We start from the raw sequence: 24,955 nt of genomic DNA, 5'->3' as shown, positions 1-24,955 counted from the left end.
TTCTTCTTTGAATCACTTCTATACCTTTCAGTGTCATTTTGGTGTTAAAATGATGATGAAATCATGTGGAAATAGAGTAAGAAATTGTAATTGATATATAGCATAATTAAAGATTTTTATATTTTTTAGTCTTTTTCTTTTAATGTGGACAGTTGTGAAATAAACTCGTGCTTCAAAAGAGGATATCCACAGTTCTGTAATGTTATTTTAGTTATTATCACATATATCACATTATCACATTTATAATCATTTCCCCATCTTCTTACTAAATACCTGTATAGGCCTATTACAATTCATGTTGGTAAAAATAAATGTCACACACAAAAAAAAGACGTCTCAAACTGAATTGAATATATCTCCCCCTTTGCAGGTCAGTCACCTTTCATATCAACAACCAGCCGATACTTTACGAGTGCAGAGAGTGGACGCTCGTTCTTTGCCTGTTTTCGAAGTGCACCGGATCTCGATGCCACTGTTTCCACTGGTCGCTATGTCTACACAATGAATGGTCTACAGAGGAACCCCGGTCCTCCTGATCCATGGATCCGTTCTCTTAATAGTGACCCCATAATACAATTTCATCAAACATTTCTCTCAGATACCTCTAATAACAAGACATTTGGTGCATTTTATTGTTCAGCCACCAAAGATGGACATTCCACGGTGGTGCCGACGATATTTTTGAGGTCTGACGGTAAGTGTGAAGAAGTCGCAATGTAATAATATTGACAAATGGTGTCATATTTGTATACAACGACAAAGCACACCTTGTTCAAGTTTATTTATTCTTGTTTACAAACAGGTCTGGCTGTTAACATTCTTCAGAGAAGGGCACAAATTTCTTAATATTGAATATCCAGAAAAAGCTAAAAGCAGTACAAGAAGAGAGAATGCAATCGAGAAATATCTTTTGAATTCACGTCAAAATATGATAAACAAATGAATTATAATTTGCCCTGAATCGGAAAGCCTCACAAACAGAGAGGCAGAATGACGTGTGTACAAATGAAGTAAAATAATTGTATTGGAGTAATGGGCCACTGAATAAGGGATGTGTACGATTTTTTTTTCCGGAGCATGTATGCATTCGATTCATTGAGCGTCATACGTATCAACCAAGCACGTCCTGAACGTGCTCACAAAGGAAAAGAGGTTAAACTCCTGCTGAAACCGCTCGGAGCACAAATTTTATGGCGGGACACTGTCTGAAACACTTCTGGTTTTCTGCACAGCAAATTCGATGGCAAATTTAGGCAGCATGATCATAAGCAAAAGCAAAAAAAAAAAACACACCACACAAAACAAAACAAAAAACACACACACAGACAGCCAAACAAACAAATTGCATTGCGGGATTGGGCGAGTTTCAATTAATTTGCCATTAAAATGTATGTAGGTATATGCAAAGATTACTTGATATACTAACCTTAGATGTGTTAAAGGGATGGTTTAGTTTTGGTTGAGATTTTCTTTTTCTATTAGAACAGAAATAATGCAATGTTATACTTTCTGGTTTGTTAGTGTGTGATTTTTTTTTTTTAAATAGACGCAAAATTGTACAGTGTGAACAGTAGAAAAGAAACCTGTAAAGTGTAATATCCCGTAATACACTGCGCACTTCTTGTTCCTTGCTATTTTTACCAGCTGTGGCCTGCCACGGTGGCATTGTGACGTCATAAGTATTCCATTCATGCGCATGCGCAGGTCAGCTCTTCGCACGCATACAATTATGTTCTAAAAAGTTTCCGAAATTTATTTTTCAGTGAGACCGCTGAATCGAAAAAGACTCAGCCCTGGTCGCAGTGTCGGATTCAGGCGGGGGCGCACCGGGCGCGCCCCCCCCCCCTCTTTATTGTTTGTTTAAACAAGAAGAAAAAGGGGGGAAATGGGGGAGGGGGCGTCCGCACCTCTTTGATTTTACGGAATTCCTGGATCCGCCCCTGGGTCGCGACCGAAATTTCGATATCATTGCAGTGAGAATAGCACTATTCCGTCAATCACACTCTCATCCTCATTACTGCAATCCAGTGGATTTTATTTTCAAGTATCATGCCAAGGTGTGATACATGAAGTGTAGATATCAATAAGATTAAATTTTGGAGGTCATGGTGAAAGGTACCCAAACTTTCAGCTGTAACATCAGCTAGGAATATGAAGTGACTATAGTGAGAAAGGAAGGGTGGAAATAAATAAACGGGTATTTTTGTGAAATGAAAGTTTTAATAAAAGCATCCTAAGCGTAAGTTGGTAGAAAGGGGAGACAGGAAACTGTTATGAACTTGTTATGGTGATGTGCAAAGGTCAACGTCAAAGGTCGCTTTCCATTGGTTAAAATTTAAATATCATTCCAAAACATAAGCTGGATATGTCCAATGACTATTGAGTAAGGAGAGAAGTGATTGAATTATATTTAGACTACAAGGTTATTCAAGATCACAGGCCACCAAAATGAAGCAGTATAGGACCCCTGATTGTCATTTTTCACACATAACATGTACTAGAAATATTCAAAAGTGTTATTCGTTAAAATGGATAAAATAAGAGTTAGAATAATTTCATGTATGTGGTTAGGTTTAGAGATCAATCCATGAGGCCAATGGTCAAGGTTAATGAACTCAATCAAACTTTTAATGAAGGGCCTTTAAAAGCATTGGAAAAGTAAATGTGAAAGTGGATGCATCCCTGTATCAGTGGAAGCATCCTCGTATCGGTGGAATCATTAGTTCCGTTATTCATCAACGTCTTTGTCAAAAACCATTATAAATGCATGTCCTTGAAATGTTGCAGGTAGGTTTGTTCCAGCAGAAGGAAGATTCTCAAAGACTGTAAATGCTGGAGATGTAAATGTGACAGTGGACTTCTCACCAGTGCAGCCTATCAGTGATAATTCACAGAGAAATTGGAGACAGAATGGGACGATCTATGAAGATGTCGTCCTGACTAAGTATACTGGAGCAGCAACAAGTTACACCATTGAGGGAGAAGTCACACCTGCAGATGGTGGGGTGTATGAACTTCACCTGAGAGGCGAGAGGAAATTGGCTAGAGCTGGCTTGTTGCGACTCATTGTGAGAGGTAAGCTGATCATGACTGTAATGCCTGATATATCAACATTCGCTGATTATCAAATTTGATTATAAAGTTTAAAACCAACATTTATGAAACATGTTACCACATTTATAATTGGACAATAGAGTATGTAAGGAGAAGCTTGGGCAAAATGATGTAAATTGAAATGATGATAGAATTACTGATATGAAAGCTGAAGAAAGATGTCATAATCCAACTATGATAAATTTTCCATTTCATAATAAAGAAAACAAGGAATTTCACCACTGGGGAATAATGTGAAAAACTTGACGATGTTCTCTAATCTTAATAGATTGTCCAGCTGGTCGCCACGATGTACTTGGTGGATGCCTTCAGGCCTGTCAGTCATGCTACAATGGAGGCATCTGTCACAGTAAGACGGGAGAGTGTGTTTGTCCCCCTGGTTTCATGGGAGATCAGTGTGAGCAAAGTAAGTAAAGCGCTAAAAAATCTTTCTGACTCAGAATTACTGGATCCTTTTTACATTTTATTCTGTAGAAGATAGACAAGCACTTGTGGCTTGGTCTTGTTAAAGGGATGGTGTAGTATTGGTGGAGATGAGGATTGGGCTTTTAACTTTTTGCGAGATATACCAAGGAAAAAAAACTTACGAAATGGTACAGACCATACCATTCTAAGAGGAATTCGAAGTTGATTTAATATTTTGACATGGCTTAGGCATCTAAAAACAAAATAAACAAAGGGATCGCAATAAAAGACGGGTTCCACATTTCATTGGGATTGCTCTGTTTTGGATATCTCAGCAATTTCAAAACAAATTTTCATGAAATAAACGGTAAATTCCTCTTGGAATTACATGCTCTTTCATATTTTATAAGAGATTTCTCGTTATCCCACCAAACATGTTAGAAACGTGAAGTTATACCTTGACCAAAACTATACGATCCAAAACTATACGATAAGATATAAAGTAGTCACTTTCCCTTTAAGATAGTTTATATATATATATATATATATATATATATATATATATATATATAAACACAATTCAATCCTTGGGACGTTGAAGTAGCATGATTTCTATACTGTTTATGCTGTGGTAATCTTAGATTACATGTGGTTTTCATCTACTGAAAGGTTGATTTACTGGTTGATTGATTGATATGGTAGCAACGGCGTAGCCAGGATTTCATCTTAGGGGGGCGGTTAGTCTGCGAGGGAGCGAAGCGACCGAGCCCGAGCGAGCGGAGCGAGCGAGGGGGGGGGGGGGGGGGAGGGTGTGGGAGGGGGGTGTCCCCCCTCCCACGGTAAGAACTGTTTGCATTTTGATGTTGCAAATGGTGCAATTTGATGCATGTTTTTGCGCGTTTTATCGACGTGAAACAGTAACATTAGTGTAAGGTAGCAGTATATTTTGATGTAGATTATTATTGAACAATTTGCCTATAAAATGTTATCATTAAAATAATCTTCTTGTATTAATTCTTTTCACTGATATCATGAACGCGACTGAACCCGAGCGAGCGGAGCGAGCGAAGGAGGAGGGGGAGGGTGTGGGAGGGGGTGTACCCCCTCCCACGGTGAGAACTTTTTGCATTTTGATGTTGCAAATGGTGCAACTTGATGCATGTTTTTGCGTGTTTTAACGAGTTGAAACAGTCCCACTTGTTTGAGGTTCCAGTATATTTTGATGTGGATTATCATTGAACAATTTGCCTATAATATGGTATGATTTAAATACACTTCTTGTATTAATTCTTTTCATTGAATATCATGAACGCGACTGAACCCGAGCAAGCGGAGCGAGCGAAGGGAGAGGGGAGGGTGTGTCCCCCCTCCCACGGTGAGAACTTTTTGCATTTTGATGTTGCAAATGATGCAATTTGATGCATGTTTTTGCGCGTTTTATCGACGTGAAACAGTAACATTAGTGTAAGGTAGCAGTATATTTTGATGTAGATTATTATTGAACAATTTGCATATAAAATGGCATCAATTTGAATAATCTTCTTGTATTAATTCTTTTCACTGAATATCATGAACGCGACTGAACCCGAGCGAGCGGAGCGAGCGAAGGGGGAGGGGGAGGGTGTGGGAGGGGGTGTACCCCCTCCCACGGTGAGAACTTTTTGCATTTCGATGTTGCAATGGTGCAATTTGATGCATGTTTTTGCGCGTTTTATCGACGTGAAACAGTAACATTAGTGTTAGGCAGCAGTATATTTTGATGTAGATTATCATTGAACAATTTGCCTATAATATGGTATGATTTAAATACACTTCTTGTATTAATTCTTTTCACTGAATATCATGAACGCGACTGAACCCGAGCAAGCGGAGCGAGCGAAGGGAGAGGGGAGGGTGTAGGAGGGGGTGTCCCCCCTCCCACGGTGAGAACTTTTTGCATTTTGATGTTGCAAATGATGCAATTTGATGCATGTTTTTGCGCGTTTTATCGACGTGAAACAGCAACATTAGTGTAAGGTAGCAGTATATTTTGATGTAGATTATTATTGAATAATTTGCATATAAAATGGTATCATTTTGAATAATCTTCTTGTATTAATTCTTTTCACTGAATATCATGAACGCGACTGAACCCGAGCGAGCGGAGCGAGCGAAGGGGGAGGGGGAGGGTGTGGGAGGGGGATGTCCCCCTCCCACGGTGAGAACTTTTTGCATATTGATGTTGCAAAATGGTGCATGTTTTTGCGTGTTTTAACGAGTTGAAGCAGTCCCACTTGTTTGAGGTTGCAGTATATTTTAGTGTAGATTATTATAGAACAATTTGCCTATATTTAAATACACTTCTTGTATTAATTCTTACACTGAATATCATGAACGCTGTCTGTTCAGCAATCAAACAGAAAAAGCATGCACACGAGGTTGTAGATAGGGGCATATCCCCTCCCACACGAAGGGGATTTTGCGTTTTCAGACCTGAAATTCAGCGATCTGGTGCAAATTTTTGGTGCAATACTTTTTCATCGAAGTGTTAAAATCACGGAATTTAGCTCTTATTCCGAATGTGCACCATCTGTGTGTCAGTGTATAAAGTCTAGTGAGGTAGAGCTTAGGGGAAGGGGGATTCCGCCTCCCGCTCGCGGAGCTTTTGCGTTTTTAGAATTGAAATAAAGCGATCTGGGTATAGCCACAGTCTACTTCTATGCATGGCGGAAGGGGGGGGGGGGGGGGAGGAGGGGCGGGTGAGCAGGGAGAAGGCGTGGGCTAGTGTTATCTCCATCTTTCCCTTCCGATGGAGCTTTTGCCTTTTTAAGGTTGAAATTGAGATATCTCGTATACGCATATTTGATGGAATCAACATTTGGGAAATCAAAAAAAAAAAAAAACAACTGATGGGGGGAGGGGACTGAGGGAGGAAAGGGTCGATTAAAAGGGGAAATTCCCCTTATACATGAGGGAACCTTGAGTTTTTGGAAGGTATGTGATAAGTCTTGTGTACTCAGAATTATTCATAATTTTTTTTTGTAAATCTAAAAAGTGTACTAAGCTAGGGAAAGAGGCACAGAGGGGGAGGGTTTGGGAGGGGGATACCCCCTCCCATGCACGAGAGATTTTGCATATTTTGAATTGAAATTCAACGATCTGGTGCACACTTTGAGTGAAATATTCAAAAAAAAATATCTTATTTGATGAAAGGTTGCAAAGGAGACCCGCTTCATGTGCATGCATACAGTATACACGCATTTTTTTTTCCGCCTCCCAAATCCCCGGTCCAAATCTTAGGGGGGGGGGGGGGGGGGCGACCGCCCCCATCGCCCCCCCCCCCCCCCCCCCCCTGGCTACGCCAGTGTATGATAGATTGATGTTCTTTTTATATTCTGCTTGAAGTATTGTAGCGGCAAAGTGTCAAAGTACACGAGCATATAATTTTGACAAAGGAAACCATGAGGTGCAGGATATTCAAGCTATCATGATCATTACATTAAAGAGGCCATGAGTTACTATCCATTAGCAAAATTCAAAACAAAACAAAACAAAACAAAACAAAACAAAAGAAAAGAACAGAAAACAAAACAACCAGGAAAACAAATTCCTCACTATGTCATGCATTCACATAGAAATGAAAGAATAACACAGAAGGACACCAGCATAAGTAGAGCATTGGTGGTAATGGTGGCCTCAATGAGAAATAATAAAGTATGGCTGAAGTTCCAGACCTGTGCTCAGCCATCCTTACCTTTCCTTAGGTTGATAATTCATTCAGTATTGTGGTCTAACTTATTTATTTAAAGGGGAAATCCAGTCCAAATATACGTTGTCTGATGAGAAAGAGTAAAATATTACAAGTTCAACGGTATAATTTTGATTGAAATTGGACAAAAAATAAGGAAGTTATGACATATTGAAGTTTCGCTATTTTGGGGGGAAACAGTTCTTGAACAGTCAATATGAATATGATATGCAAATGGAAAAGTGAGCATGTCATCCCCCAAAACTTACCATATAGTTTCTACATAAATTTGTGAAATGTCCAGTTTTTCATTCAAATGCAATTATGCCCGAGGCTCAAATCCCTGTTTATCTAACTGATCACTATTCTGAAGTTATTCAACCTTGAATAGCATTACGTCTCAGACATCAATGACAGAAATATTGATTTTTCATCCGATTTCAGTCATTTTTTGTTAAAGGTTGAACTCGTAAGACTGGATTTCCTCTTTAATAAAGCTGTGTAGAAACCCTTCATGCCAAGTTAAAGACAACCTAAATGACTAAAGTAAACATCACTTTTAAAAAGTAGAGTTCTCACAGAAATAGAAAAGAGAGTATGAGTGTAATAATTTCTCAAAACAATGGCATGACGTGCAACTATGATTTTGAGCAACTTATATGAGATAAATCTATTTTTTTTTCATGAAAATTGATGTCATTGCATAGGGCTTCATTTTTCTGTCGGAAGTATTCATTGCTTCACAATTCTTGAATGCTATATATTACAGAACACAATTTTCTTCTCTTTTTGATAAGAATCACTTTCTTTGAAACAGATTTAACATCTAACTTTCTATAACCTTCCTGCTAATAATTGTGTGGCTATATGAAACATCCATTACTCTGGGTCATCTCTTAAAGTAGTAAATGAATACAGGCTTGCCAATTTGACTTTGTTGTGTACATACAGTGTGTGGGGGTAATCGCCATGGGCGAGGTTGTGAGTATAGCTGCAATTACAACAGCGATGACCAGACAGCATGCGGTGGTCTTCAGGTATGTGTTCCAGACCCCTATGGATGCTCTTGTACACCTGGATACAAAGGCATTAACTGTACACAAGGTGAGGCTGATTCAGATTTTTTTTTTATTTTTTTTTTTTTACAGCAGTAGACCGACAGTTGTTTAGATTTCAAGTTGTTAATAAATGTTTTCAAATAATTTCTTACATACACACTAAGAAAAAATGATTCATTCTTGCACCTTTTAAGGGTGCAAAGTGATGTCACACTGGTGGCTCCCTATGGGTGTTATCTTGCACCCTCAAGAAATTGGTGCAAAAGTAGCACCATGGTGCAATGGTATAATTTTGCACCCTGTGGGTGCATCTTTGCCCCTCCATAGAGGGTGCAACATTGCACACTTTATTGAGGGTGCGAAGTTCTTCCCGTGGGTGCATATTTCCACCCACACTAAGTGGTGCTAAGTTTCACCCCTTTCTTGAGGGTGCATCTTTCCACCCACACTAATTGGTGCCGAGTTGCACCTTTCTCGAGGGTGCGATCTTTCTCCCTTTAATTTTTGGCGCAACTTTGCACCCTCTCTTGCCTCTACTTTTGGTGCAACTTTACACCTTTCGTGAGGGTGCAAAGAAGCACCCTAAGTTCCAAGATTGTAGCCTCTCTTGAGGGTGCGATTTTGTGCCATATCATATAGGTATAATGTTGCACCTACGTGGTGCTAATTTGATCCATGACTGCAGCAAAATTGCTTCTTTAAAGGAGCCAGTCAGTGTCACTGTCTACGCCTTTAGAGGCGCAATGTTGCCCAGTATAACCTCAAGTGCACCTTGAGATTACTGGGCAATATTGCGTCTCTAGAGGAACAGGCAGTGACACTGATTGGCTCCTTTAAAGAAACAATTTTGCAGCAGTTATGGATGAAATAAGCACCACATATTTGCAACATTATAGCTATAAGGTAAATATACTTAGCATCACATACCAACGTACAATTTGGTTACTTAACTACTTTAAACCTTGAATAGTGCAAACTAATGCAAGCCTGTTTGCTCAGTATATCAAACTTATGCTGTTGTTGCACTCTGCAAAGTAAATAAGATTGGTGTAATTTGGATCCTGTGAATCATGAAATGTGTGTGTGGAATTTGTGAGTTTTGAAATGTTAATGTAGAAGTTAACTTATAGTTGTGTTTGAATGACATACTAAAACCAAATATTTACCCAATTACCTTTCCAATGAGGTGAGCACTATCACTATCTATCAAACAAACCCTCTAGGCAAGAGTATACATCTGCATGAAGGAAGAGGTAAAAATATGATATACATTTGTCTGGATACGTTTTATTCAAAACGTACTTGAATACGTACTTATTTACATAATCTATAAGAATAAGATATGCTTTTTACCAGTACACAAAGCCTCAAAAAACAAGAGCATGCTACGTACATTTCTAAAGTATGCACCACATCTTTAAAAAAAAAATGTAAGAGGATTTAACAAGTTGTTTGTATGCATTTAAACGAATAGGCCTACATATTTCCATGCGTACAATATTCATGTAACAGTGACGTCATCATGAATCATCAAAAAGATATGTTTCCAGCATAGACATGAATTTATCTAAAATTTAAAACATGCCTTACAATTAGGAGTTTGTTTTATAATGACGATGCCAATTGTCTTAAAGTCCTTATCACGACATGTCTTGGTGTTCACACTTATTCAAATCATGAGATTCTTGGCACTTAGATTACGACTACAATTTATTATGGTTTAGATACTTAACTGACATACGCATACCATATACAGGTATACGGGCATTTCGATGAAAACATCTAAATACAAGGTATAATTATAATATGAAAACCGAACTTGATACCAGCCCTTATGGGCTACCAATGGAGACTAGGCAGAATCGCAGTTATCATGGTTATGTATTCAGATTTTGTTTTGGGTGATACACGCATTCCGACTGATTTGGGATCAATTCGAGTCCCTCCAGCTGAGATTCCGGACTGCAATGAGCAAATCATCATAATGACTAACAAAGTGACTGAGAATAATACATGCACCAGTTTCTGTTTCGTTGTTCTATACATAGAAAGTTGTTACGTTTTCCAATCCTCTGTAGGCACACAGGGATTTGCAGATCACCTTTGGCTATAACGCCATGGTCGCGTGCAAAATGATTGCAGCTTATCTAACTTGTAGTTTCCGAATAGGGGACTACCGTGCATATACATATTAATCGGATGATAGACTCCGTCAAAGAGTAAATTGCGGATATCGTATACCATTGTCAAATCCACTTTTTGTTCTGTACACAGTTTCACTGGACTCTTATGAACCACTTAAGCATTACCAAATCATGGAGTATGAGAATAATCTTATGTTATTTCCTTGAAACGGCTGCATTTGTATGAGCGGGAACAGTTTGGCATCATACATGACTAAATGCATGCATTATACAAGGTTTCAGGACACTTTGAACCGTGTCCCCCCCCCCCCCCCCAAAAAAAAAAAAAACAACAAACAAACAAACAAACAAACAAACCACAAAACAAAACAAAACAAAACAACAACTATTGAAATGTTGTATACGCTAGGCCCATTAATGTATGATCTTTGACCTTTGAATACATTGCCCATATTTTTCAACGAATAGGCATCTGGATGCAACGTAGGTATATATAAAATGATTTTTTTTTAAAGGAAAATACATTTAACTACTTCAGAAATAACTATGGAACAAAATAGCATAATATTGACACGTTCCCTTATTCCTAAATGACGTGACAGAAAACTTTCCTCACCGAAATCATTCTGTCGTTATTCAAGTACAAGACATTGATGATTATATACCTAGTTCGATTAAAAGTATGCATGCATGGAATCATTGCAAAAGTATCTAATGAACAGCATGCTTCAGAACTACATCATTGTCATTTATTCTATGACGCTAATAATAGAGTAATTGTTCCGCCATACTGCCTGGCAGGTTGTAGTCCTCCTACGACGTTTGTTCAGCAAAAAAGGCACAAAATTTTGCGAATTTTACACGCTGTTGCCAAAGTATCTTATCTTCTTTACCACTATTCTCAGACATAAGGTATGCTGATGCTGTATGAATTAGAAACGGAAGCTTCACAAATATTCACCATCTAACAAGGTAAAAGCGAAGTGATGTCTTGCCCACATATCGAATTTGTGATTACACTGATTTTCAAATGTAAGCTCATTGACTTTTTGACTGTTGACGGAGTCGGACTTCACCAATATCAACACTTGACAGCCATCTTTAGATGATCTGAGGAGTGAATTTGGTGGTCATATAGCTCAAAAGTGTGGAAAGTTATTAAAAGAACACCACAATACTATGTCGACAGTGCTTACAAGGTGAGATGCAAAGAAAGAGCACGAAATGACATTGTAGAATTTGACAATGACCTACAATATTTGACCTTGAACGCTGGCACCCACAAGGTGGTAGAAGTAACTTCGTCCAATCGTACATACATATGCAAAGTTTCATTTGGATACCTCAAACAGTACTTAAAGGGGAATGAAACCCAAATGTACCCGTGGATTGGAGCAATATCATAAGAACACATAAGTGAACATGGAAAATCGTATGATCCAGTGGAAGTTATGCATTTTTTAAAGTTTCAGTGTCACTTTCATGTATGGAAACGTATATGAAGAAAATATCAAGGGGATTCCATAAAATCTGATTCTAAATGAAAAGTACAAATTGCCTCCACTTATTTGTCGTTGCCATAATGTTAAGGGTAATATTACCCCTCCCCCCCCCCCTTCTGGATGAAGGAAATCAAGTGCTCCTTTTGTAATGCTAGAAACGTGAAACTATGCCTATTTTCTTTACATTTCTTTATATAATTTTCCATGGTTGATGTCAAAGATGTAGCTTTCTCATCTCGTAATGGCGGCACTGAAACTCTAAATATATGTGTATATATAGCTCTTCAACGGATTTTCCGATATTCCTCAATTTGTGACGATGTGTTCAACTGCTAAAGTAATCTCCCTGCAATAACCTGTCCACTTGTACTTTTCGTTTCATTTCCCTTCGTGATACAACGTTGCCATAATCGATAACAGACTGATGTACGAACGGAGGGACAAGCTGAACAACATCATTTCTCTGGTGACAATTCCTTGTAAAAGTATACACCATGAAAACTTTAGGCTGGTAAACTATATCAAGACAATTATTGAACAATATTGTTAATGAAATGCCGTAGGTTTTTCTTCGTGATAGTTGCCTGTTCAGATCAAGGCTTGCAATGTACTGCTGAAGTATGCATCGGGTGTTTCTGCCTTGTCTGGGATACTGAAAGCCACAAAGCACAGAAGGCCGGAAACATTGTAGCGAAGGAAGACACGATTGTATACAGGAATTCGGGCAGATTTCACAACCATCCAGCCAAATAGTGATGTCACTAGTGCGCAGCATTCACAGTGAAGATTGTGGGATTTAGTCCTGTCAGGTTCTGAAAGTGATTTTGGCATGAATAAATAATGACTGAATAAAATTTCGAAGGAAATAGGTCGTTTACACTACGCAGTTGTGTTGCTTACATAAACTAACAGGTTGCAACTATGACCATTGATCAGAAAATGGAAAATTAAATTGATTGCATAGATCTACTTCAGGTTTCTAACGTCTTTTGCTGAAATAATGAGAAATGGTTTTGAAATAGCTGCGATATCCAAAACAGAGCAATAATAATATAATATAGGACTCACTTTTTATCACGATCGCTGCGTTTTATTTTGTTTTTGGATGGCTCATCCATTTCAAAACCAATTTTCATCAAATAATCTTTAGAATTCCTCTTAGAATGGCATGCTCTCTATTATTTCATAAGTAGGTTCTTGATATATCACAAAAAGTTAAAAGCCCAAATCTTCACCTCCACCAATACTATACCATCCCTTTAAGCTTTGATATTGGTTTCTAAACAAATCCGGTCGGATAGATTTATTTCAGCTCTTTGTCATATAAGTAAAACATGATAATGTTGCAAAGAAATATTCCTCTTATATTTCTAGTCACAAAGCAGAATGGAATTCCCGTCTCCCATAAAAAAATAAAAGTGCAGCACTTACTTTGTCACAGACATACAGCATGTCCTCTCTATAGGCAGACGGGGAATTAGGAGACAGCATGACGACATCACTAAGTTAGAGCTGAAAAAAAAAAGAAGAATAGATGTGGAATAGCCTGAGTAAAGTCATGTTGAAAAGAAAAAAATTGGACTGAGATGAAAATACACACCTTTTATGTAGGCCTGCATACATTTATGACATAGGGCATATTCAAATATTCTCACAAGCCGGGTTCACACGTACACCAATTAGCGGGATACAAATCTCGAGATTTGCATCGCGATCGTCATCCCGAGTTTTTTGCACGTGTGGACAGAAAAAACCCGAAAATTAGCGGGGTAAGCATCGCGATGCTAATCCCAAGGAATGTTGCGCTGGTTCGCCAATTAGCGGGATAATTGGCCCCACGCTGGTACGTGTGAACGGGCGGGATTACAATCTCGAGTTTTTACATCCCATCATGCAATGCGCACATCACAACAGCAAGGCCTCTGCGAAGAGGTCCTTCACCTCTTTGGAGCACAACAACAACAGCGCGCGAACCACACCACTGACGCGTAAAAGACAATGGACAAAGGTAAGTGCGCGCAGGCAGTGATAGAGAAGGGCGCTGCGTGACCCAGTTTGCAGGCTTTGCTGTTATCTCTATCGGCAATTAGCGGGATAATTCTGTACGTGTGGACGCTCGCCAAATTAGCGGGATACCGATCGCGATCGCTATCCCGCTAATTTGGTACGTGTGGACGCTCGCAAAAAAACTCGGGATGAGCATCGCGATCGTCATCCCGCTAATTTGTACGTGTGAACCCGGCTACAGTTTTCCTGACCAACTCAAAGTCTTCATAACATAAAATAACAAAGTAAGACAACATCAAATTACATGCCAATTTAACATCAGTTTGCTGTATATTTTACACGGTTAGGAAAGGAGTAAGACTTATAGACCTTAGCCATTCAGCCGTTGCTGAGCTTGCCACAGATGATGGTCCGGGTGCTGGCCATGGCAATGGGTGTAATGATGCTCATTATGGTTGACACCTCTAATCCTGCTACCACACACACAAAAAGTGAAAACATAGCCCCCTCTACTTATTCATAACATTGATTTGATTTACTGTGATAATACTGGTTACAGAAAAGAAGATTACCCCCCCCCCCAAAAAAAAAAAATAAATAAATAAATAAATAAAAAAAATAAAAATAAATAAATAAATAAATAAATAAATAAATAAATAAGTAAAAAAGAAAAAAATGAAGATTCTTGCGGGGTAGAGACGCTGCCTGTATGAGTTACAATCCATCATGGAGTTTTCAGGAAAAAGTCCAAAAAAAAAAAAAAAACAAACAAACCTGAAAAGACGTAGAACGGAAAAGGCAAGAATGAATGATCGCAATGGTCCACTTGAGTAACATATCTCTCGATTATAGATGGTATCAAAAATTGCACTATAGTCTTATCAAATTTTCTGCAACCCACTAAACGATGGCTACGTTATAGTAACTGATAAAACTGCGTTCATGTGTAATAATAAGCTTTAATATAATATACTTCACGGATATCACATGCTGAAAAATCTAGATGAATCAATAACCTGAAAATACATATACATGTATTACGGATTAATCAATTAATGAAACTTACATATTCTGTTGAGGAATCACTCTGTCCTTCAGAATTGCATATAAGTTTACGTGATCAGGAGAATGCGCGCAACTTCATCATATTGTATCTTGCTCGAATACCTGAAAAGGAAAATCAAGTGTCATGAGTTCAAGGCCACTGTTCATGCGTGTGTAATAATTTTGCAGAAGAGCTAATTTATGTAAATGTGACTACATAACTCTCTCCATGGCAGCTTAATGTATAGTTCAATTCTTATGCACTGCCTTGCTGCATACAGGGTGAACTTAAGTCCACCACTAACACTACCTGACTACAGAGAATTATCCCAGCATAAAGATAAGCGTGCAATGTTTGCCATTATAAGTTTAGTTAGTACACTGGTCTATTTATCCATAAGTTTATCAACAATTATTCATCAACTTCCGTTCCTTTTATTCGTTATTAATCAAATGTGGTATGGCACGACGCGATGAATTATCCTTGGGGATGTGTGTGTGTGTGTGGGGGGGGGGGGGGAGCTGGCGTAAAGGTTATGTTAAGGATACACTTCCTATAGGAATATCCGATTCCACGTTTTCTTAACTATTTTGTTTTGTTGCTGATCGGTAAATATAAAGAATTACTTGAAATTTGTGATTATGTATGTGTTCACTGTATTGTGAGTATAAATTATGCTTGTATAATTGTGTATGTAGTGAAAATTGTATCATTTATAATGTGTACATGTACATGAATATATGTGAGTTTATGCATGTATGTAGATATTCCTATGTGCACGCCCATGTACCAACAAAAAGAATTTCCTAAATGAACAATAAATGAATCTGAAATCTGAAATCGGAATGCCATGACGTCTTTAGCAAGACATTTTATCGCTAAAGCTGCTCTAATTCCACAGAATGGTTACGAAACAAAACAAAATAGAACAGAAAACAGCACGCATAAAACTAGCCAGTTTTAACAGAACTCTAAAATGAAAATTTTAATATTACTGCCTGCAAGCCTACATTATAAGACATGGCTATACAACCAAAAACATAACAGATACAAGAAATTTGATGACGGGTAATATCGAGAGTAAGGCCTTGGTCGAGAACATTGTGGATATTTCAAATCATGCTTTACGATGATGTTTTAACTCACCATTTTCCACGTAGTAGGAATCTGCGGGGTCTTGATATTATGAAGTGGACAAAATAATGTTGAAGTCAGAGTTGCAGTGAGCCGCTACGAAAAGCCTCAGAAGAGCTGATCTGCTGTGGAAATGGAATTTGCGCTAGATGCTCAGCTCAAACACGCATGAACGAGCTGTACAATGAGCCGTCTGGGAGTCAACTTATGTGCACATAAGTTTGCACGACTCAGTAATTCATTGAATTCATAAATCATGTTCAAGAAAAGAATGAACATGCCCACACCAGGTGACCAAAGTACTGGGTTCGTGAATTGACGCTTTAGGAAACATCCATGTCATTATTTTGCATCGAATGTATTCTATGGATTAATAGACGTTTAAAAAAAAAAGCATTTTCCACTTTTGATTCTTAATAATTCAGTAACTATATATCAGATAACACTATCATTGATATGGGAGATAGTTGTATAGTGTACAATTTCGTTGGAGGTGGTTTAAAACACAAATCAGTTTCATGAAATCCATGATCAATTTCACAGTTAGGTTACAGATTTTGCTCTATTTCCAACCCTCTGTACAAAATTTTCACTTTGCACAGGGGTCAATGGGTGTGTATGGGAGTATGTGGTTAACACCCTGACAATGGTGTTGAACAATGGCCAGGGTTTGAATGCTTTATCATTTATTCATGAGAAATTCCACTATCACAGCTAGTCTTTATTCATTCTAAAATGTGGTGTTTGCAAGCACACGGAAACATGTGCTTACATTTTTCATGTGCATGCATTTTACCCTTAGGCTTTACCGTGCATGAATCCATGAAAAAAAGGGGGAAAAATCAACCCTTACAAATAAATCGTGTAGTTTGCACCCTTATATATCCGCGAGTTTGCTCTCTAAATGACTTTAGTTTATCATTTCCTTTACTTTCACTTAATAAAATATGCATACATAAAATGTGACAATGGTATGAATAAAATGACAATGTGACAAACAAACAAACAAAGCAAACAAACAGCAAAAGATATCAAGTGAAGGGGTGAGTGAGAAGGCAATTGGCCTTATTTAAAACTAATCCCGGAAAAGTAAATACATTGTATATACAGAGAAAAACATTGGCACACACACACACACTCACACATACACACACATGCATACACAGACAAAAACATGGACCAGCGCATATTAGCAATACACAAGATGTCATTTTCACAAACACACCCTATCTTGCTAGTCTCTTATAAATTCGTAAAATGATATTGGTAACTTCCAGAAAACCTTTCAAGTAAAATACGTTTGAAAGCTTTCTTAAAACTTTGTACCGTTTTCTTACATTTCACATCAGAGTGGATGGAATTCCAGATTTGAGGGCCTTGAAAAAATATTTACTCTTTTTTGTTTGTCCTGAGATCGAGTCGCAACGAAAATCTTTAGCGTGTAGTAGGGTTTGACTCTATCATCGCACAGTAAGCATGCAAGGAATGCTGTGACATATTCCATTTCGATTGGTCAATACCAGACGAGCAGTCAAGTATTCTTCGTTAGCTTGTTCGCAGACCCTTTCATCAAAGACTCAACTTCATTTAAAAATGCTCCGATGAATGATTATGAAATTATAAGAGAACATCAAGTTTTATGATGTCTTTCAAAAAAAAACATGTACATAGTAGCACCACGACGGTATGCAATATTGTATTCAAGTGTCGATCAACACCATATGGGTCTTTCTTTGAGACTTGTTATGGGCTCAATATTGCACCTTAGCAAGAATGAACCACAAACAGGAAGATATGTCTTTGTAATGGTAATTACGTTTCGACATCCCAACCAATAAGAGATAGGTTAGGTGAATGTTAAAGACACGGGGATACACGAATAAAAATTGCTCCAAAAAAAAATGAAATAAAACGAACATTATTCTAATAGGCATGCCTGGGCAGTAATCTGATGTTTCTATTGATAAAGAATTCTATTTGAAGATTCATATCAGTTTGCTTTGTCAGAATCATGAGGAAAAGTGATAAAATAAACCGACTATCCAGGGTACAGTTTAAATACTTTCACATGAAACAGCTCTGATTAACACTTTTGCACAATAATACTTATGTTCAGAATTGACTTTTGTTTTATATGTTTTTATCTTAAAGTATAGGATTTCATTTGAAGCAAAATATAGCCAAAATTATGTAAACGTCCAAAATGAATCTTCAGATTGCTCAGCGAGACGGCGGCATCGAATCCCGATCAGCGAAGGCACAAATGCACCTGTGGAATTGTTTTGTACAGCAATAGAAATCTGACGACTATTTGAATAATTACATCCAGTTGGAACTTCATCTGTTAAACCTCCTAGGTTATGTGTACAATGTGATTGGTCAATACCAGACAAGCAATCAGGTATTCTACGTTTGTTTTTTTAGTAGACCCCTTTCATCATGGACTCAACTTAATTTGAAAATATACTCTCGATGAATGATTATAGAATATGAAAGAAACTTAAGTTTCCTGATATCAAAAAATATATGTTCATAATATCAGCACAAGGATATGTATTATTGCATTTTAGTGCCGAGCAACACCATAGGATGGCCTTTGTTTTGAGACTAGCTTGGGGCGTAATATTGCACCGTCAATGACCGTGGCAAGATCGAACCCAAAATGAACCATATAAGAAGCAAAGTTCCACCATTTTCTCAAATCGTGTAGTTTGCACCCATTTTCGCGACTTCGAACCATTCTAGCTCCCTTATTGAACCTTTTTTTCTTAGTGTGTACGAGCAGAGACAACTACCTGTACTGTAGTCAGCCAAATTCTTCAAGATTTAATTGTTGATGATCACGGCTATTAATGTGTAACTTCATACAGTCGATTCATATAGTTATGCTTACAGGATAGGAAGAGGAATATGTGCATTCTATCAGAGATTAACTTGATTTAACAGTCAACAAATTCTATTTTGGTGGAGTGTATAAAATGTTACAATTGTGTTAAGATAGCATAGTTTCAATACACTGGTAATCTGTGGTTCATCCAAAGAAATATCACAATATAGATTAACTCTTACAGTTCTGTGGCCCATATTATACATTCACTGGGTTGTATATTGTCTAACACTATGAATGATGTTTTTTTTTGTACGAAATGACGCTGTTTGATGGACTTATATGTACATATTCCAGTACAGGAAGTTTGGAGAGCTATAAATTTCTAACTGAAGTCAATGAAGTTATTTTCATGAAACTTAGTGCATACATGTATTACGTGGCAAAGATTCTCTAAAATTTTGGAGTCAAAGGTCAATGTCAAAATACCAAAATGTCACGTTTTTCTTTATATCTTGTGAAATATCTCTTGTTATTTCATGAAACTTCGTGTATGATATATATTTAATATTATATGCATGCACTGCCTGACAATAATTCTTTCGAATGAAAATCACAACATCTGCTATCTAATGCTGAAATTAAATTTTTCTCAATACCTTGAAAATTTCGTAGTACATACATTTAATTGAACTAGATATACATACACATATTACTGCACAATCATTCTGTCATTAAATTTATGGGCCCATGGGGTCAAAAGTTAAATGACAAAGTTGTAATGTCACTGTTGTCCAATATTTTGAAAATAGCTCGTAATATTGCCATGAAAATTGGGTAATACCAGATATATATATTCTAAAAGAAAGATATGAGCCAGGGGGTCAAAGGGCAAGGATCAAAGTTCAAGTGAAAACAGACACATTGGAGAGTAATGCGATATGGCAAAGGCATAGGCCTTCCAGTCGCCATAGTGACAAACTTTGCTTTCTGAAACCATTTGACACTGATTTGTCAGTCTATGAAAGTAAACCTTTGCGAAAAAGAGTGGGAAAGGCACTCGAAACTTACTTTCCAATAACTTACCAGACTTACCAATAAGTTTCAGAAGTACAACAAAGGATGTGATTCAATTGTTATTGTAATACAGAGGAAGTGCTTACATGTTTTCAATTCAGTCGTGTATCTTTGTCGTAAAATTAGAGTGCGGTGCCAATGAGTTTGGAGCCAGCTGTACCCAGACCTGTCACTGTGTGTCGAGCGAATGTAATTCATTTACCGGAGTTTGCACAGGGAGTTCAATCGAGTGTCAGCCGGGATGGACAGGCCCAAACTGTCAGGGTGAGGATTGCTGTTTTAAATATGTTAAAGTCTCTTTCCTGAAATGGGATGTATTAAATTGATATATATTCCCCCTCTTGTAGGAACTCTTCCGGGTTGATAAACGAGACCAGGAACTAAATGGCAGCACAGAACTTCAAGCGTAAAGTTCAAAGGCTTGCATAACACACCTTACACTCAGCATATTTTTACCTCGTTGATGCCAGGGAACATTCATTAATAGTCGGACCTATTTGACAAAGGTACACGTGTACTTTTTTGTTGTTACCATATGATTGTAAGTATGCTCCCATCCTGTTTTTAATACTTACATTTACAATGTTCCTTAATCTGTGACAGTGATACACAGCCATAACTCATCATGCAGGTGAACTATTACCCCTAAAAAGGCCGGGGGGGGGGGGGGGAAGCTGAATCAACCCCCTCAACATTTTTCGCGACTACTCCGCTTTACGAATTTTTTTTGACCGCGCCATTTGCTGACTTTTTACTTTCAAGTCTCGCGCATCTTTTGACACCATTTTCGTGAAAATCGTGCCCACCGTTACGACGTTGCATAACGTTTTATGCATGCCTGTCAGACCGAAAATGGCTCAAAAACGTGATTTTTTATATAAAGTCTATGCAAATGGAGTTTTCTCTTCGTATTCATAAAGATATGATTATTTTCACTTTCATAGGCTGAAATTAATTAATTTTAGCACAATTAAGCTTGAAATATGTTCTGTCATAAATTTTGCGGAAAGAAATGATAAAACAAAAGGTCGAAAAAAGATAGAAATACATACGAAATTCATAAAACAATAAAATACATAAGAAATTGATTTTGATACCAATTTTTTTTCAAGTACATTGTTATGAATGCTACAAAGAATGTTTTCACCAAAAATTAGGATTCTAGGAGCTTTAATTTCTGATTTAGGACAAAATGTATGATTTTATGCATATGTTATCATAATTATTATGACGAAAATTCCCATTTCTTTTTGTATAGTTTGGTAGATTACGCCACAGGTAATGCACATGCCAAATTTCAAAGCGATTGCGTGATTGACGGCCGAGATCTCGGGGGGGGGGGGGGTTTGAATCAACCCCTCCCCGGCCACAGAACACCAAAAAAAAAAAAAAAAAAAAACCGGCCTGGTGCTAATAGGGTTAATGTATTACGTCAATTGGTGTAAAATTTGGAAATGATTGGGAAGGAATGTAGTCTGTTATTTGGTTTGATAAAACAAAACTTTGTTTTAGCGAAGTACATAATAAGTGTGAGCCAATCATGTTGTCAGTTTTCAAGAATGTATTGATATGATCACTATAATGTACAATCAGCCAGCATAAACAAAGGATACTTGAGTAACGTTAGGGAAATTGTGTTTTTGTTGAAAAACTTCAAAAAGCCAAAAGATATATGTACGTTTTGTTTCTGTCTTAAAGAAACACACTACCAATTCCTGGTTATATTGTTTCTTAACCTTTCTGAAATATCTTTATACTGTTTTAGTCCTCTATGTTTTCATTCAACTGTATATTTTCTGCCCCCATCGCAAAGAATGCATCACTGGAAAATATGGGCAAGACTGTGCAGGTATGCAGGTGTATTTCTGTATCTTTCACATTTATTTGAATGATTTGTTAGCGAGGCCTTATATGTACTTTTGAATTTTCCTTTATTTTCTTTGATCAAATAATGACTGAGTAATGAAGTTGTGTGTTGTATATTCAACCATCTGCATCTTTAAAGGGAAGGCTAGTAACTGATCAGTGGGAATACTTGGGGATGATTGTTCCAATCCTTGTGGGATTCATTATACATCTATTGTTGTGTGAAAATTATTTGCTTCAGAATAGTCTCATATTCAAGTAATGTACATTTTAATGTTTCCAGGTTTGCATGCCTGTACAGTGACGGGGCATTAAACTGCACATTACTTGAATATGAGACCGTTCTGAAGCAAATAAGTTACACACAACAATAGATATATAGACAAATTGCCCTACATCGACGTAAATAAGCACTGAATTGATCAGTGTTTTAGTAGTAGCCATGATAAAAAAATCATGGGCGTACATACTCGAGCAGGATTCGAACCTACGACCTCCTGATCACCGGACAGCGTCATCTCCACTAGACCACCGAGCTTTCGCCCGAAAGCAAGTGTTGGTTTTAATCCTTATAGCATGCAGCGGGTACTGCTTTGTTATTCAAGTTTATGATTTTCTTCCGTCGAGATGTTTTCATTGCAACTGATTGACAAATTGCCCTACATCGGCGTAAATAAGCACTGAATTGATCAGTGTTTTAGTAGCAGCCATGATGAAAAATCATGGGCGTACATACTCGAGCAGGATTCGAACCTACGACCTCCTGATCACCGGACAGGCGTCATCTTCACTAGACCACCGAGCTTTCGCCCGAAAGCAAGTGTTGGTTTTAATCCTTATAGCATGCAGCGGGTACTGCTTTGTTATTCAAGTTCATGATTTTCTTCCGACGAGATGTTTTCATTGCAACTGATTGACAAATTGCCCTACATCGACGTAAAAAAGCACTGAATTGATAAGTGTTTTAGTAGTAGCCATGATAAAAAATCATGGGCGTACATATTCGAGCAGGATTCGAACCTACGATCTCCTGATCACCGGACAGGCGTCATCTCCACTAGACCACCGAGCTTTCGCCCGAAAGCAAGTGTTGGTTTTAATCCTTATAGCATGCAGCGGGTACTGCTTTGTTATTCAAGTTTATGATTTTCTTCCGTCGAGATGTTTTCATTGCAACTGATTGACAAATTGCCCTACATCGACGTAAATAAGCACTGAATTGATCAGTGTTTTAGTAGTAGCCATGATAAAAAATCATGGGCGTACATACTCGAGCAGGATTCGAACCTACGACCTCCTGATCACCGGACAGGCGTCATCTCCACTAGACCACCGAGCTTTCGCCCGAAAGGAACTGCTTTGTTATTCAAATTCATGATTTTCTTCCGTCGAGATGTTTTCATTGCAACTGATTGACAAATTGCCCTACATCGACGTCGATGTAGGGCCATTTGTCAATCAGTTGCAATGAAAACATCTCGACGGAAGAAAATCATGAATTTGAATAGATATATAATGTACTCTTAAATGAATCCCACAAGAATTGGAACAATCAACTCCCAGCATTCCCACTGATTCCCACTGATCAGTTACTAGCCACCCCCTTTAAAGCTAATATTTCAATGCAAAAAAAAAAAAAAAATGAAGAGTACTAGAAGATAAACATGGATGATTGAAAGCTCCATACAAACTTTTTTTTTTTTTTTTTTTTTTTGGGTGGCTCGATGGGTCCACCAAAATCATCAATTTCAATTTTTGGGTGGCCCGAAAAAAAAACAAACATTAACTCACTGCATGCAAAAAAGTCACGAATTTTTTTAAAACATATATTATTGACAATTTTGGTGGCCCGAGGCGGGCCACCAAATTTTCCCTTTTTTGAAATTTGCTGGCCCGACTTTTAGTTTTGGTCGCCATCGGGCCAGCGTTAGTATCGAGCCCTGGATGATGACAGACTTGAAATTGGAGATGTATGAGATCATGCCATAATTTGAATTGTCAGTGTTATTTCTTTTAAATTCTGTAGAGAGACTCCTTTAAGCAAGATTAACCATTGGAAGGTCAGGACACCAGTCCTAGAAATAAATGATTGAATTACAAATTTATGTACGTGTACATTGACACTTAAATCATGATAGGACATATTTTCTCCGTGTTCAATTGTTTTACATAACAAAATTAAGTATTAAATCATTCAGATATTGTATTAGCATTATACTATGTTGTCAAAAAAAAGAATTAAAAACCACAAGCAATCGACCCATTCTGACAACTGGCTTGTGAATATTGGATATATTTTCCCTCAATAATATTGTCTTGTAAATGTGGTATGTACAAAATAATGAATTTATGGTTCTCCCTACCACCACCATTTTCATCAGGGACTGTAACAGTCATCTACGAGAAACCAAACCAAGGACAGCCAGTAATAGTGACCTGCTCCTCCACTGGAAGCAGGTTTCTGTCAACTGCTGACCCCATTGTGAAGCTTCAGAGAAAGCAAAGCAATGAGCCGTTCCATGAGACAGGCATCGCGCTTTTTAACTCTGCAAGTACCACAAATGGATACATTGCTAGCTTTATAGTATCAGATGTCCAAGGTGGGGACAAATTTCGATGTATAATGTCAGACGTCACCACTTTCATGAGCCAAGAAATCACAGAAGAGGGATTTTATGGTCAGTATTCTTAATGTTTAGACGCTTACGATAAATAAATGATGAATTCATGATCTGCAATATATTCCTGAGTTTGAAGATGACAGAATGTCTGTAAATTAGATATGATTCTCACATGAAGCTGCAGCTGATGTTCATTTCTGTAGAAAAAAGAGTTCCAATTTCAGTTTGCGTGTTACACTACACATTTCACAACTACAATGGAGGAATGGGATATTCCGTGTTTTCTTATACTTATATCTTATATACTTATGTATTGATTCTCTAATTCGTGTTTTACTTGTTATACTTATATCATATATTTATGTATTCCTTCTTCAACATTTTGTTTTACTTGTTCTACCGTGTGCGCTGTTTTTGTTGTCATTTAT

At 37.6% G+C, this 24,955-nt stretch overlaps 1 pseudogene; it reads left to right on the top strand.

Moving 5' to 3' along the window:
• The window catches only part of LOC139743503 (uncharacterized), a 56,880-nt pseudogene that overhangs the window by 3,911 nt on the left and 28,014 nt on the right, over positions 1–24,955 (top strand).

This window comes from Diadema antillarum, unplaced genomic scaffold (assembly GCF_040938485.1).
Source record: "Diadema antillarum isolate AM-2024a unplaced genomic scaffold, OU_Dant_1.0 seq00001089_RagTag, whole genome shotgun sequence".
In the NCBI taxonomy this organism is placed as follows: Eukaryota; Metazoa; Echinodermata; class Echinoidea; order Diadematoida; family Diadematidae; genus Diadema; species Diadema antillarum.
Note: the sequence above shows the minus strand (reverse complement) of the source record. Positions and strands in the feature narration are given on the sequence as shown.